Here is a 15,744-nt window from a genome sequence, read left to right on the forward strand (position 1 = left end):
TATCATCAATACAGCTGTTACTACCACTTTACCCATCGGATTCAGTGTTTTTCTTTAAACACCTTTAAAATAAAGTGCATTTTTTAGTAATATGTATTTTAATGGATCTTCAAGCCACAAATATTCAGGAATACGGTATAGATGTAAATTTATAAATTTGTGTGTGTGGGGGGGGGGTTGCATCAAAAAGGATTACTTTTGATCCTTTCAATCCAAATTTTTAAGAACAATTATTTTTCAGATTTCTGGCTATTTTCTATTTCAATGGTTGATTTGATTAAATTCTAGAACTTATGTCGTGCTTTACTAGCCCATTAACAGCAAAAATGGGTCATTTTAGGGAACACATTTATATAGAACAAAAAGGGACACTTTTTTTTTTTTATTTAATAATATTTATGAATTTGCATAAAAGTACAGTATAAAAAATACAGATTTGGGATTGATAGAACAGCGCCTGAGCGTACATAAAGCGGTGTGTAACATTATGACATCATAATGGCATTATATTGGTAATTACGTACGTTAGGTGCGTTGACTAGGGTGGCCATGCTTTAAATTGGGATCTCGCTTGGGGTAAAACCCGAATCATTCCGATAACCTTATGTATAGCTCAACCCTAAATAAGGACACATATACAACCTTATCTCAACCAGATCAACGCTCAGATTTTGGGGTCAGTTCTGCTTTTTTATTGCTCCCCGGGTGATCTCTTAGCCCTTATCTCTCTTACATACACGCACACGTCATCATGCTTTCTCCTTTGTTCATCCTAACATCTAGAAGCGGTTGAAAACTTTTACCCACCCTTTAAAATGGGAGTAAAGAGGCAAGTTCCAAAATGACGGAATCATGTGTGTATCAGGACGGGAAAATTGCCCGTTCCTGCCTGATCTTTGAAGATTTGGATGTTGCGCTGGTTGCCTACATGGTAAAGGCGGCATCGGCTTGAACCCTTGGGGAGAAACCTCTCTGCGGTGGAAGATGTTGGAAGTCATGAAGAAATTGCCAACAGCCAGAGAGATATTTGGCTTATGGTGGGAGGATTGTTTTAAAAGTTCCTCTTGGATATCAGGACTGTCTTCAGGAAACTGGGGCACTTAGTGGGTGTGAATAAGCGAATACAATACAATTAAAGGGGAATGCCCTACACCGAATAATTATTTTCAATAAATATCATTTTTTATTACTAAAGTATAAAGTATGTAAGTAACGCATTATTCTCATTATTATCTTTAACTCATACAGCGCCAACAATCCCCACATCTCTCCTTACAGTCCCTACATTCCAAGGGTCTGACAAAACTAGAACTGATAGACCAAGACGAACCGATACCCTTCTATTTTTTAGTATGATAATTCATCTACCCGTGATGCTCTGAAATATTTGGAAGCAGTACGTCTATTATGGGCACTTATTTTTACAAGTTAAACCTTTTTATTTCTTTATTTTATTATTTTTTCATTATTATTATTATTTTTACTATTTAAACTATTTTTTGTCTGAGGATGCCTTTGAGGACCTCAGAGGTCTCTCTTATAAGCAATGGCACCCCTTATAATGGTATAATGTCCATTAAATTATTTATTAACTATTACTTTTGCATTTATTTATTTATTACTATTTAAAAAAAATATTTGTGTTTTTTTTCCTTTGAAAAGAGAGACACTCTACTGCTGACGGGGGAGATCCCTTGTTGTCAGATTCCCTGTATACTGGCAGGGACATGTCTAGTAGAGGACGTACTATTACGCCCATGCGCACGTAATACTACGGTAATAGTAAACCCTAAGGGGTTAAAATGATTAGGTAAGGTTAAACAAGTTAACCCTTGCTACTTACATTAAGCTCAACACTACACACACATTTACATATATTATTCACCTAATAATACCTGTGATAGCCTGCACCACAACGTGATCATTTTATTAAAAAGGACCCAGCTTTTTCTATTATTATTATTTATTTTTTTTAAAGCCATTTTTATCTTTTTATTATTTGGTTTGGTACATATAGGGAAAATTATTATATACATTCACCATTCAATGGTTTGCCTTCTACTAGTCATATGGCATGAACAGCTTAACTGAAAAAAAAGGGCGCTCAAGATTTTTATAAGATTGTAACCCAAATAGTAGTCGAACTAATAAAAAAATGCGTCGTGACCACCGGCGCCCAAAGGGTTACTAAATTATAAGGCGATTAGGGTTTGGGCATCCACTAGGTGGCAGCACAGACCTTCTAAATCCTGACCTTACACCAATGAAATTCTCTCATACATTGAAACATAGAAAAATCGAACTTTACGGCATCGCAGACACATTTAGCCCGTCTAGTCGGCCCGTTTCTCCTGCTGTAAAGACTCAAACCTTAATCAGTCGTTGGTCTCGTCTTAGATTCAGGAGCCGGATGTCTATCCCATGCATGTTTAATACCCTCACTGTATTACCCTCTACCACTTCTGCTGGGAGGCTGTTCCACTTATCTACCATACTCTCAGTAAAGTGCAGAAACAAATGTTCTTAAGAAAGTAAACATTCAGGCTCCACACAAGCCTGTGCCGGCTCCGTCCAGAGAGCAAGTGTTCTGTTACCTCCGGTACTCCTCTGATCGGGAGCTCAAGCCAAAATAGAGAGCATTTCCCATGCTATCACTTCGAGAATGAAGAGCCAACATTCTAAGCTTATCACGTAAAATGAAGTTATTATTTATTGAAATCCAAAATAATTAAGAGCAACAAGAATATAAATCTCCAGGAGACAACAAGAGATACAATGCAGCAAAAAAGGAAAATGAACGCTTGACGCGTTTCGCACCGCCGTGCTTATTCCATGCAGAACGCTGTACTTTATATAGCAGAGTATTTAATATTAGAGCGGGCCTGCTATATTCTCAGCTCCTACATTTTACATTTCAGATTATTAAATACACCTTTGCGATGGAGATCTGCACACTCCAAGATTCTAGTGCCAGTATCCCTGAACCCAAAGAGAATTCGCTTCCTGCTCAACTCTGTTCAACTCTGTTCAACTCAACTCTGTTCAACTCAACTCTGTTCAACTCAACTCTGTTCAACTCAACTCTGTTCAACTCAACTCTGTTCAACTCTGCTGAACTCGGTGACACCTAGAGCCGGTATTTCCCTTTACAGATGGTGGACCGCTGGATTGCATTACATACTTCTGGCAAGCAACGGTGGACCCTAACTGCAGATCAATATCTGGTCACTATCCCTGGATTTATATTCAAGTCACCTGATTAGAAAAGAAACCAGTTCAGACGTACACAATGGAGATAGTGCACTCTAGAGCTCAGTTCCCTCCTGCCACTCTGACCAATAATATTGGTTCTGATGGCAGGATTGTGTAAGTTGGTGTGGTTTTCTGTTACAACTGATTTGCATATGATCTGCATATTGTGTTTAAATATGGTGTGATGCATGTTGGTCGTAACTCACCGCAGCCTATTGAGAGGCACTTGGACGCTGGTAGTGATTGTTTCCTCAGCAAAAATCAAGTGAGTACCTGTGAGAGAGGAAAAGCTTAGTCTCCTGGCCTTAGGGCTGGGAATGCATGAGGCCCTGAGGCTGTTTTTAGGTCCCCAGTCTTTGGTTCAGGACTGGGTGTAAGTAGGAGGTTAAGCCCCTTCATGCGCCACATGGGCTTCCACTGGGAGCATTTTGTATATAGTTTTGTCACATGATTGCACATGTTTTTGTTTCACAGCGCACGTGTGTTTTAACTTTTTTATATTTTTGTTTGTATTTGAGATTTATTTGTAGAAAACTGCGATGTGATGGATGGACATGACACTGAAAAGCCATAGTGGAGCCGGGTCCCCTAAAGGTCTGGCTTTTCTGGTGAGGAGGGAAGTCGGGTAGCTCTTCTGAGTAGACAATGAATTCAGTGGCCCAAACCCTTGCAGGGAAGGGCCAAGAAGACCCGGCCCTCCTGCAGGCCTTATGGCCATGGGAAGGGAAGGAAGGGAAAATGAAGAAGGGCACCTGGTGTCCACTGTGGCCTTATGGCACTTTGGCATTTTTTTTTGTTTTTTCTTCGCAGTGAAGCACGAACCTCGGTGCTTAAAAAAAAAAAAAATTGGGGAGGTTTGGTCTTTTGAGGGAAAGCTCAGTCATCTGGCCTTAGGGCTGGGTTTAGTGTCCTCTAGCATGGATCTGCTGGGGCACTCAGCACTGTGAGGAGCGTGTTTGGGGGGGTGCTTTTTTTCCACTTTGCATGGTTTGAGAAGCATGTCATATTCACCTTGGATCCCCTCATCATGCACCTTTTTTATATAGCCACTCTTTAATTGCCCCGGCCATTGGCTGGTGGTGGAGGGTGAATTTTTTATCTTACCAGCCATTGGTACTCTCGCTGGCACTTATTTTGGCACCGACATTTTTCAGTTTTTTTTCAGATTCAGAGCACGTTTGCGTCAGGTTTCGGATGAGTTGAGCATCATTGGGTCGCCTGAAGCCGCAGTGAAGCTGAGCCCCCGAAGACTCCAATATTGCCCAAAAAAAGTTTCCTTGAAGGGGAGGACATGAAGACTTCAGTGGATCTCCTCTCGTGGAGATCCTAGAGCATCCGGCCCACCCAAGGCTTCTGCTTGGGTCGGTCCCATCACAACTCTTACCTTTAACGCTTAGAGTTTCAATATTTAACTGGCAAACTGAGCTTAGATTGACAAACGTACGTTGGATGAGGAGGGACTGTGTTTGCTACATATAGCAATCTCTGTGACATTGTTGCTGTAGTGTAGTGGGTCTGTCCATCAGCCAGTAGGTCAAAGGACAACCTTTCCTTGCCTCCCTGGTAGAGCTCTTGCATGTTAAAGTGTACCAGCAAGACTGTAGCCCATCTTTTTAAGCCCAAATTTCAAAAAAAAATCTGATCACTGCTTTTTAGGCAGGGGTCGGTTCAAGGAACAAGCAACCTAATGCGGCTGCTTGCTACCATGGCAATTATAATAATATAAGTTTAAAAAATTTAAAAAAACACACAATTTGTATTAAATAAGTAGGTTTTTTGTTTTAATTTAAAAGGGAGTAATGAGCTTTTGTGGACTACAACTCCCATCGCACTCAGAGAGAATTATTATGGTGACGGGAGTTGTAGTTCTTAAAAGCCAGTGAACCAGTGGTGCAAACCTAATATCATATATTGGGAAAGAATATATAATTTTTTTCCCTGGCATAATTATAGAATTTAACCTTTTGCATGATACACAGTGTACTGTCACCTACATGGTTAATGTTTGTTAAGTTTACAAGGCGGTTTGAAATATATATATAAGGGAATAATGAGCATTTTTTTTTTTTTTTATTTGACCATTATCATGTGATGAGATGAATGGTTTGCCTTAAACTAGGTATCTAAGAATAGCTTAACTTGTAGAAAATAGATTTAGGCTTCCTTAGGCAAAGCGTCAGCAAAAAATACAACATTTTCCCGTCCTCCGGTACTGAAAGGGTTAAACCAAGTATTGGAAGATCATCTGCACTCATTGGCAAACAAAGGGTACAAGCTATTCATATCCTTAACCATTTACTTTAATGAAGTTATTATCATTATTATTGTAAGCTATACTTTCATAGAATCCACCTTCTATTCAAATACTAGAGTTTTTTTTAGGTTATTTTATAATTTTAGCGAAAATAAAAAAAAAGAGTATAGCTAAAAGGTTTTTAATCATTTACAGTACAACTCTTAAAAACGTCCAGGAAAGGTGGAAATATAATAAGCCTTAATTCCCAAACTCGTGTTCGCGGACTCCAGAATGCGGCAACTTTCCGAAAAAAAAGGTTTAACAAAGAGGTTCGATGGGGCGCCAATGAAATTGATACATTTAGCGTGATTCTTCCAGACCACGAAAAAACTTTTCCAAAGAAATGTATCACATCCTAGAACGTCTCTCATTGGCAAGGTGCTGGGTTTAGAGTAAGAGTGTATGAGAGTGAGTGTGCATGTATGAGTGTGTATATGTTTGTAAGACTGTGCATGTTATGTTGAGTGTTTTTGTGTTTAGTGCGAGCGTATGTGTGCCCTAGGATGTATATTAGTTAGCCGAATGGTGGGCAAGGAGGGCTCTCAGCATTACCTGACCCGCCCCCACCGGCAGGGCCGGCCCTACAATGGAGCCGAGTGGGGCAATTGCCCCAGGCGGCACTTTGCCGCCCCAAGCGTTTTTGTTTTTTTGAAGCGGAGAAGAGAGAGGGGCACCAAGTGGTTTTTGCTTACCCGCTGAGTGCCGGAAGTGACGTCAATTTCCGGCACTCAGCATTACAAGCCGGCACCGAGACCGAACAGGGAGACTCGCCGCAGGACTGTTTAAAGGCGAGTACAAAGGGGGTACAGCTCTACGGAATCTGCTGGCGCTATATAAATAAATGTAATGTACATGAGAAAAACTAAATTCTATATCTGCGATGTTAGGACACATTTCTGTAGGCGCAGAAATGATTCCTTTATTTTAAAGTGTGGAAATTAGTCTTGCCTCGGCTCTTCACACCCTATGAAATTCAATGCGGAAAAACCCTGGCAGACCCCCCCCCCGGGATACTAAATTATTTTATTTTATGGAATAGATATCCCTTCAGCTCCAAGATATGGAATTGCCTTAAGTTCTAGAATTAGTAAAAAAAAGCACGTCCTTAGATTAGAAAATAAATAATAATATATATATTATATACACATTATAATTAAAATGGTAAAATGAATTATAGATCATTTCTAATGAAATCACAAAGACGTTCCAAAGATGAATATATGAACCAATTCAACTAGATCCAGGTGACAAAAACTTCCAAGTTCTAATGAGATTATTCTTTTTTTTTAATAAATGTTACATTATGAAGTTTTTTTTTTTCTAATATTGGTCATTATTTTGTAAAAGCCTTTTTTTGGGTGGGGTTGTTGACTTTCAGGATATTAACATCCTACAAAGACCTCCACGGCAAGACAAGGAGAAACACAAAGGCATAAATGGAAAAAGATTGTCAATCTGCGGTGAAAAGCTAAACTCATTCACTTTCTAAAGAGAAATAAAAGCCGGCCCTTCCCAGAGGTTATCTCTTCTCTAAAGACTCATCTCAAAGTGCTCCTCAGTCAAGGCTGATCTTTAGAGAGCGAACAATGCCGACGACAATTAACGAGGGCCACTTTTTGTTCCCGTTGAGTTATCTTCCTGGCCGAGCACTCGATTTTACCATTTAATCGACACAATTGAATGATTCCATTTTCGAATCATTAGGTAAGCAATAAATATAGGAACTGAAACAATATCGTGAAAGTTAGAGAAGCTTTCTTGAGTAGCGTTAATGGACACCATGAAGAAGACCACAGTTGACTCGATAACTTTATTTGATTGATCTTCGGTTGCAGCTCCGTCAGGGGGAAAAAAGGCTTTTTTTTGGGATGATGAAGAAGAGTATTGGATGTGTTGGGGCAAAACTCACAAAATGAGTGGTTACCATGGTGTTCGGAAGGTCCTTGCCCAGAACAATAAAGAACATGTGAAGTCACCCTACGTGTCATCAGGTATCCTCAGCTAGTGGAGCTGTCTCCTGATCACACGCCTTGCTGTCACGCTGATGGTATACATTATTATAATAGTCAGTAGTATTCCGGAGTAGTCCAGTAAGAGGTAAGAGGAAGGGACAGAGAAGGACAACCGCGTGATAATGGGAGAGGGAGAATACGGGAGAATACATATATGTATGTGTGTTTAAGTGTATGGTGTTAGTGTGTGTGTGTGTAAGTGCAGATGTATGTGTAATGCTGCTGGCCTCACAACAAGCAGAGCCCTCGGGACCGAGAGCAAATAATCTGGTCAAGAGAATCCGAATACAGGGCTGATCGGGGTCCCAGGCAAGAGGTCAAGGCAGGCGGATGAAGGATAAAAAAGCTTTAGATTGTTAATCAAGTCGCATAAATTAATCAGATCCGAACCTCTTGTTTATTAGACAATCGGGAATGGTCTAAACAACAAAGCATGCCCACAACAGTCACCCAGGACTGGATCCCTTGCACGGGTAAATGTTAGGCCAAGCAAACAACTTTAAATGGAGAAATACCCAAAGAGAGGCTTACTTCCTTTTTGATAGAGGGAAAACATCGGCCTCAGCAGCCATCTTGGATGTGGCAACAGATAAATAACAAGGTGACACCTGCTGGTCGGAGGTGCGAACAGTACAGGTCTTTAAAGTATGGCGGTAGAGCGAGTGTATGACGATAGAGCGAGTGTATGACGATAGAGCGAGTGTATGACGATAGAGCGAGTGTATGGCGTTAGAGCGAGCGTATGGCGGTAGAGGGAGCGTATGGTGGTAGTGTATGGTATTTGAGTACCAGGGGTGAGTCTAGGGCTAGTGGTGTGTGGTAGGGAGATAGTGTGTATGTAAGTGGATGGCATGAAAGTGAGTGAGTGCTTGCATGTTAGTATGTATGTTTTAACTACAGGGTGAGGGGACCCTAAAGAAATACTGCACCCGGGTGCTACTAACCCCTCGGCTCCCTCCTGCCCCACTCAAATGGCCCATATAGAATCACTAATGTAGAGTGCATATTAACCCCTTCGTTACTGAGAGTGTTTTGTGCCCAAAAACCTGAGACAGCAGTGTTACACTGTTCTTTTTATCTTTTCATGCACCCCACAAATTCTATATTGTGTTTTCAAGGACAGATAGAGCTTTCTTTTGATACATTTTTAGACGTATAGTCAAACATTTAGTATGAATAATACATTAAAATAACAAAAACTAAAAAAAAATGAAAAAAAATTAGTTTCTGATATTTTACTGTGAAAACCGCCCCCAAACCAGTTCAGCTCACCAAGACATCACAAAATATATCAATGTACGTTTCTTGAATTTAAAAAAAAAAATGCCCGTTCCCTTTTTTCTTTTTGGAGGCCTCTCTCTCATTTGGGACTGTTTAGCAGCCCCCCAGCTCAAAATACCACCGCAAAAGTATACATTTTTGGAAAGAAGACAACCCAGGGTATTTCACCAGGAGAATTTGGACACTTTTCCTGCAACCAGTCGGTCACCAATCCCTGGCAAATGGAGCCATAACATTCCTTCTTCTTTTCTCCACCAACCTTCTCCATGTTTCTTAGGATTGTTTGCACAGATTATACGCAACGCCAGAATACCCCCCCCCAAAAAAAAATGTATGCAGCTTTACCTCCGGGTTACAGAAATACCCCACGTGCATGACATCAGTGGTGCCAGCCAGTTGATTTAACTATAGCCACTTTTTAAAAAATTTTTACATCTTTTTAATTGTTTTTTTTTTATTTTCTGCAGCTCCTGATCTGAGCGCTCACTGTACATAACTATACGGCATCTCAACGCGACGCATACATTCACAAAGAAAGTCTCGCGTGATTGCTCAAGACTTCCGGCACAGGGAGGGTTAATGGCCGCTCCCAAGGTCTGCCCCAGGCGCGAGACAGTCTGCACCTATCGTTCACTACGATCCAGCCTACCGCAGGATAACTTTTCTTTTACTTTTCACTTTAGTGAGGCTGCTGATCGGTCACTGACTTATCAGCAGCGCTCACTTTACCTGAATGGAGTACTGCGTGAGAACTGGGGATTATGAATGGCGGTTCCCAGGCACTGCCTCTGGTGTGACGCCATGGAACACCATGAAGGTTTTAAGGGGTTAAATAATTATGATATAAGCATTATTTAAACTATAGGAGAAGCACTTACCTTTAGGAGAAGCTACAGTTCCAGAGCTGCAGTGCATCGCCCCTCCAGCGTTAAGCTTCCGCACCACTTTTCGGTGCTTGACGCTTAATGGGCACGCTTTCCGTACACACATGCAGGGGTCTTCTTAAACCCCCCTGGATCTATTGTGCAAACAGTAGCGCTGTTGAGGGGAGGGTAAAGATCACAACTCCTTCACGCCTATGATCTGGGGGGGGCAGGAAAGTGCCAAAAGGATAGGGGGGGTTTCTCTAGAATCCCTTTCATGAATTTTCTAACAGGACCAAACAAAAATGTAAAGGGGGGCATGAGATAGTTGGAGCGCCCCTTAAAATCCTTGAACCTTGTAGGCTAACAACGGTATCAATGAGACAAAAGTTCTGTAGAGGTATAAGTGACCCCCCCCCCACACCGCCAACATTATTGTGCCCGTTCGCCAGCTATTTCTGCTTAATGGAGTATCACGCGTCACTTTATTCCAGGTAATGGTCTATTATTGTCAATTAGGCCGATATTTTAAGAAAGTAAAGGATAGTCAGCCACAATTACCAAACAGCAATAGAAAAGCGGAAATTTTGTCAGGCCACCCCGCTCCATGATGTTGAAATGTTTGGACATCTCAATTTCCCAAAAACTGTGGGGGAGACCTGAGATAAATAATAGTGAAAAAACCACCCCGTGCAAAAGCAGGACAGGGGGGGCAGCTACCCCGGACCATGTATCATCATAACGGTTTGCCTTAAACTATAGAATAACTTTACTATAGGGTATAAAGTGTGAGCTTTTATGGTTGTCTTCTCGATTTAACTAAAGAAAAACAAGGAAAATTGTCCCAGCTTCCCAGGGAGGAGAGTATGTCCCGGGCCCCCAATATTAAAAATGGGGTAGAAGGACCCACTTCTTGCTTGCTAGAGAAGAGAGGGCGGAAAAGACAAAAGATAGAAATGGGAGAAGAGAAAAAGGAAATGAGTAGAGAGAAAAAAATGGAGAGAGATAAGATAAAAGAAAGAAAGAAGAGAGGAGGGCAGAGAAGCAAAGGGGCCATCCCGGACTGACCATCGGCACCCCATACCGAAAAACATAATGTGCAGGGAGATGCATGAAGGGATTTGACACGGCACAGGAGGGAAGGTTATTTCAAGGGAGGAGAAAAGATATAACAAGAGACCGGAATCTAAAACCAGATGAAAAGCAAGGAAGGTTTACTTTACTGAGATGGTGGTAGATAAATGGAACGGCCTCCCAGCAGAGCTGGTAGAGGGTAATACAGCGAGGGTATTAAACATGCATGGGATAGACATACGGCTCCTGAATCTAAGACGAGACCAACGGCTGATTAAGGTTTGAGTCTTTACAGCAGGAGAAACGGGGGCCGAATGGGGCCGATCTCCCTGCAAAGAACATTTTAAAACTATTAAAAAAGTAAAAATTAATAATTTTTTATAGATTTTTAAAAACATTTTTTTAAATACAATAAAAAATAAATAGAAAATGTTGTTTTGTATAGATACTTTCCCCCCCCTTTTCTATAGCTGCTGATAGAGCCGCTAAGGGCTTTCGGCCGCGCTTACTTTGTTTCTATACAATAAAGCGGTGGAAATGTTATGCTATTCGGGGGCCAGGTGGACGACGGCTCTAAAAGGGCAGTATTTGAAATTCACTCAAAATTGGAAAGTACTAGATTGATGTGAAAAGCAGTTGACTTGACGTTTATTACGTGAGCCGTATTTACCATCGAGTCATTATATTGTTCTAGGATCAGATAAATGCACTTAGCATCCTTGGAAGGCTAACGACATAAATAAAAATCCATTTGTGATAATAAAGGGAAAAAAGGATCCTTGAGGAACATTTTGTATTTGAAGACCCATAAATGCGGCTTTTATGTCATTTAGTCCCTTACTGCGTTACCTGACATTCCGAAGTGGCCAAGTCTCCAAACAAAACAACTCACTTTACAGTCAACAAACGCGGTCAAACTAAATTCAGTTTATTTCGTGAGCGAAACGGGGCCCGTGTCTTAAAGGGACCCGGTTATGGCGGCTGAAATGGCACTCAAAAAACTTTTTGGGGAAACCGATGTCAGTTTTGCAGATAACTGGAACTTTTTTTTAAATGTTATTTTATTTGTAAATAGTTTTGAGTTTTTTTCTCCCCCGTTTTCTTTTTTTGGGGGTAAAAACTCAAGCGATAAAACAAAAAGAAAAGACATATATTTTAATTTATCTGGTATATACTGAAAAAAATAAAAATATATATATATATATATTTGAGATAAATTAAAATATGTTATATATATTCATTAATTTTTCCGTCAATGTCATATTTAAATCATGTAAAACAAATAAAATAATAATTTTAGTGTAGAATTTGGTAAAACACTTTTGGAATCCCCTCTTTCTCCTCTTTTGAAATAACAGCAAGCCTTGGATTTTGGGGAAAAGCGTTGTCTCTGAACGCCTGTGAGGGGCAAACCTGTGGATATTTTTATTCAGACACTTTCTCATCTGACGCTACCAAGTAGTCTGGCGGTTCGGTTTTCACGCGGTGCTCAAACAGGGCTTTATATAACCTGGGGTTGGCGAAAACATGAGGAAGGATTAGCTGCTGGAGACGTGCGTTTAGGGGAGAACCCCGGTTTATTGACATGGAGCACAGTGGGTTTGTGGTCTTTGTTACGACGTTCTGCCTGCCCGACAAGTGGAATTCCATTGAATGTTTTGTATGGCGTCGGTTCTATGGAGAAATAAATACTGTGGTGCGTTCTGTGAAGACACCGAGGGCGGAGGGGAATGGAGGAACATACCGGGTATCTGAGGAGGCCTCCATCTCATCTAGAAGAACATTTAAACTACAGAAAAGCAGCAGGAAAACCAGCAACCCCCCCCCCCCCCCGACTGCACAAATAAAAGTTATCGGGGTATCTGTGGCACACGGCTGAAAAATGGACACATTTAGGGTTTCTTCTGTTGAAGCCCCTAAAATAGTGCCTGCTCCAGGCAAGTGTACTCTTCTACAAAAGTCAGCTTCTGCTGCCGGGAGAGCTGGCCTGGCCCCGTATAATGTGTAGTTAGATCGGAAGGTTTCTTCACAGCCTCCTCATCCATTGAACTATACATTATACAGGGCCAGCACAGCTCTTCTTACTAGAGAATCCTGCCAGTGTTGGCCCTTCATACTGAATAGTCAATCAACTCTCCTGCAATAGCTCCATTTGCCTCCTGACAACATCATCGGTTTGTGACGTCTCTGCAGGTCCTGCTTCTGATGGTTGACTTTCGGTTGTAGTCATTTAGGGTGAAGAGACCCAAATCCATCACGTTTCTCCTCGCTGTTGATCCAGAAGAAGACTAATAAAAACTCCACTGTCCTTTAAAGAGGGGAAAAACGCTTTCTTGGCTCCAAAATGGCCTCTGATTTCTTACTGGCTCAACCGGCTATAACTTATGTTAGAGGCTTTTGATAACCTTATACTATATTATACATACTTATACTATAAGATACATACATACATAAATATACATATATACCGATCAGCCATAACATTCTGACAGGTGAAGGATAACTCTGATTGTTATCATGGCTCCTGTCAGTGTGGGGGGGGTATATTATTACGCAGCGATCGAACATTTCGTCCTCAGAGTTTACGTTAGCAGCAGGAATAACGGGCAGCGTAAGGGTCTGAGCGGCTCTGACGGGGGCCAAACTGTGACGGGGAGACCACCGGGTCAGAGCATCTCCAAAACTGCAGCTCTTGTGGGGGTCCCGGTCTGCAGCGGTCGGTATTTATCAAAAGGGCTCCAAGGAAGGAAAAGCTGATAAACCGGCGACTGGGTGATGGGGGGCCGGGGCTCATTGATGCACGTGGGGGGAGGCCGGCCTGTGGGGCCAAATCCAACAGACGAGCGACTGGAGCGCAAACTGTTGAAAGAGTTAATGCCGGTTCTGTTAGAAGGGACTCAGAACACGCAGAGCGTCGCAGTTTGTAGCGTTTGGGGCCGCAGAGCGTTGCAGTTTGTAGCGTTTGGGGTCGCAGTTTGTAGCTTTTGGGGCCGCAGAGCGTCGCAGTTTGTAGCGTTTGGGGCCGCAGAGCGTCGCAGTTTGTAGCACTTGGAGCCGCAGAGCGTCGCAGTTTGTAGCACTTGGAGCCGCAGAGCGCCGCAGTTTGTAGCACTTGGAGCCGCAGAGCGTCGCAGTTTGTAGCACTTGGAGCCGCAGAGCGTCGCAGTTTGTAGCCCTTGGAGCCGCAGAGCGTCGCAGTTTGTAGCGTTTGGGGCTGCAGAGCAGTCCGGGACGCTGACCCCGTCCGCTGCTGAAACGCCTACAACCGGCCCGTGAGCAGAAGAGCCGGACCGCGGAGCGATGGAGGAAGGAGGGCTGATGAATCCCGTTATCTTTTACATCACACGGAGGGCCGGGTGCGTCGCTGGAGTACACGTGGCACCGGGACATGTCCATGGGGGCCGCACCTCACAGCTTAAAGGACGTCTCGGTGCCGGATACCGTAGCGCAGCTTCAGAGGTCTCGCCGGGGCAAATGGGGGCCGACGCGATTTTAAGCGGGAGGGCATAACGTTTTGCCTGATTTGTGTATATGTATATACCTAAGAAAGCCCCGAAAGTTGGCAAAAAATGTCTCAGGTCTAATATGGCCGCCCCATCCGCACACCAACTACAAGCAATTATCACTTCAATCAGTCGGGGGAAATCTCCATTTCTCTTCTATCCTTTATTAATCAGGCTCTGGCTTAAAAGCTTTTCCTCCGTAATAATGGAAAAAAAAAATTTATCAATTTAAATTTTTTGGGGGGCAAACACCTGCTTAACGCGTCGCTTCTCCAAACGACAAATTTTCCGCTCTGGGATTAAAACGTTGACTACGAAGGTTGGTTCGACGGGCGACTTGTGTCTTCTGACGCGACCAGGTAGGACTCTTTAATACCAGTTTAAAAAACTGCGGAAACCAGTAATCTGAACTGTGAAAATTCAATCAAGTGTTTTCATTTTTCTCGAGAGAAGATGTTAATCCCCTTTGTCCACGGAGATATCATGTGTATGGCTTCGCTGTCTATTAATCGTGGATTTCTTTTCCTATACATGCAACCTTATCCCCGCACCTATTGTTCCTCCCACGTCTCGTAATGTTGTGCGGTGCCCCATGTGCTGCGTATTTAAAGGTCTTCCCGGAAAGCTGTACGATTAACGCACCTCCCTGTCCGAGGCTCAACCCCGATATATATATAAAGAGCTTCTGCGAGGCTAAGACGAAACAGAAGAACAGACTCACACAGACCCGAAGCATTGAGGAATAACAGGTACGTAGCAGAGACATCTTCTCATCATCCTTATGCTCCATACTCCTTCTATTAATACACACACACGCATAATTAGATTTTGGGGATTTCAGAAAAAAAAAATTTTTTTTTGTTTTTTTCTGTAAAAAAATTCGTTTTTTTATTAATAAATATTAATAACAAAAAATAATAAATTCATATATAATATTAAATGATAATCTGATTAATCATTATCCATTTTAAGCAATTGTTTTTTTGAGTGATAGTGGAGTTAGAAAGTTTTATTGATTTAAAATAATAAATTATTTATTATTATTATTATTATTATTATCATTATTATTAAATCACTAACTGGAAAGTGATTTAATTAATGATATAGTATAGATATGTGGAGGAAGTGCAAAAAAAAAAAATAATTGTTGATAAGATTTTTAATTCATTATAATTTTAAAGGTATTTTTTTTTTTTCAGTAAAATCCATAAAATTTTATTACTTTAGGACAAATCTGTTCATGAAACAGGAGGAGGGTGATTGGTAAAATGATATAACTAGGATAGGTTAAAACTTGCATTGTAAGTTTTAAACCAGATTAATCTTATTTTTTTAAAATAATATTAAAAAATCTCAAATTGTGTTTTATTAGTGTGTTTTGCATCTGTATGCTTCCCGGAGTCCCTAAAGACTGGACGATGATTAGCGTTAATACTTAAACTTTCTTGTTTTGGTTCAAATGC

This window comes from Sceloporus occidentalis, unplaced genomic scaffold, assembly GCF_023333645.1.
Source record: "Sceloporus occidentalis isolate IW3139 unplaced genomic scaffold, rSceOcc1.0.p SCAF_111, whole genome shotgun sequence".
Classification (NCBI taxonomy): Eukaryota; Metazoa; Chordata; class Lepidosauria; order Squamata; family Phrynosomatidae; genus Sceloporus; species Sceloporus occidentalis.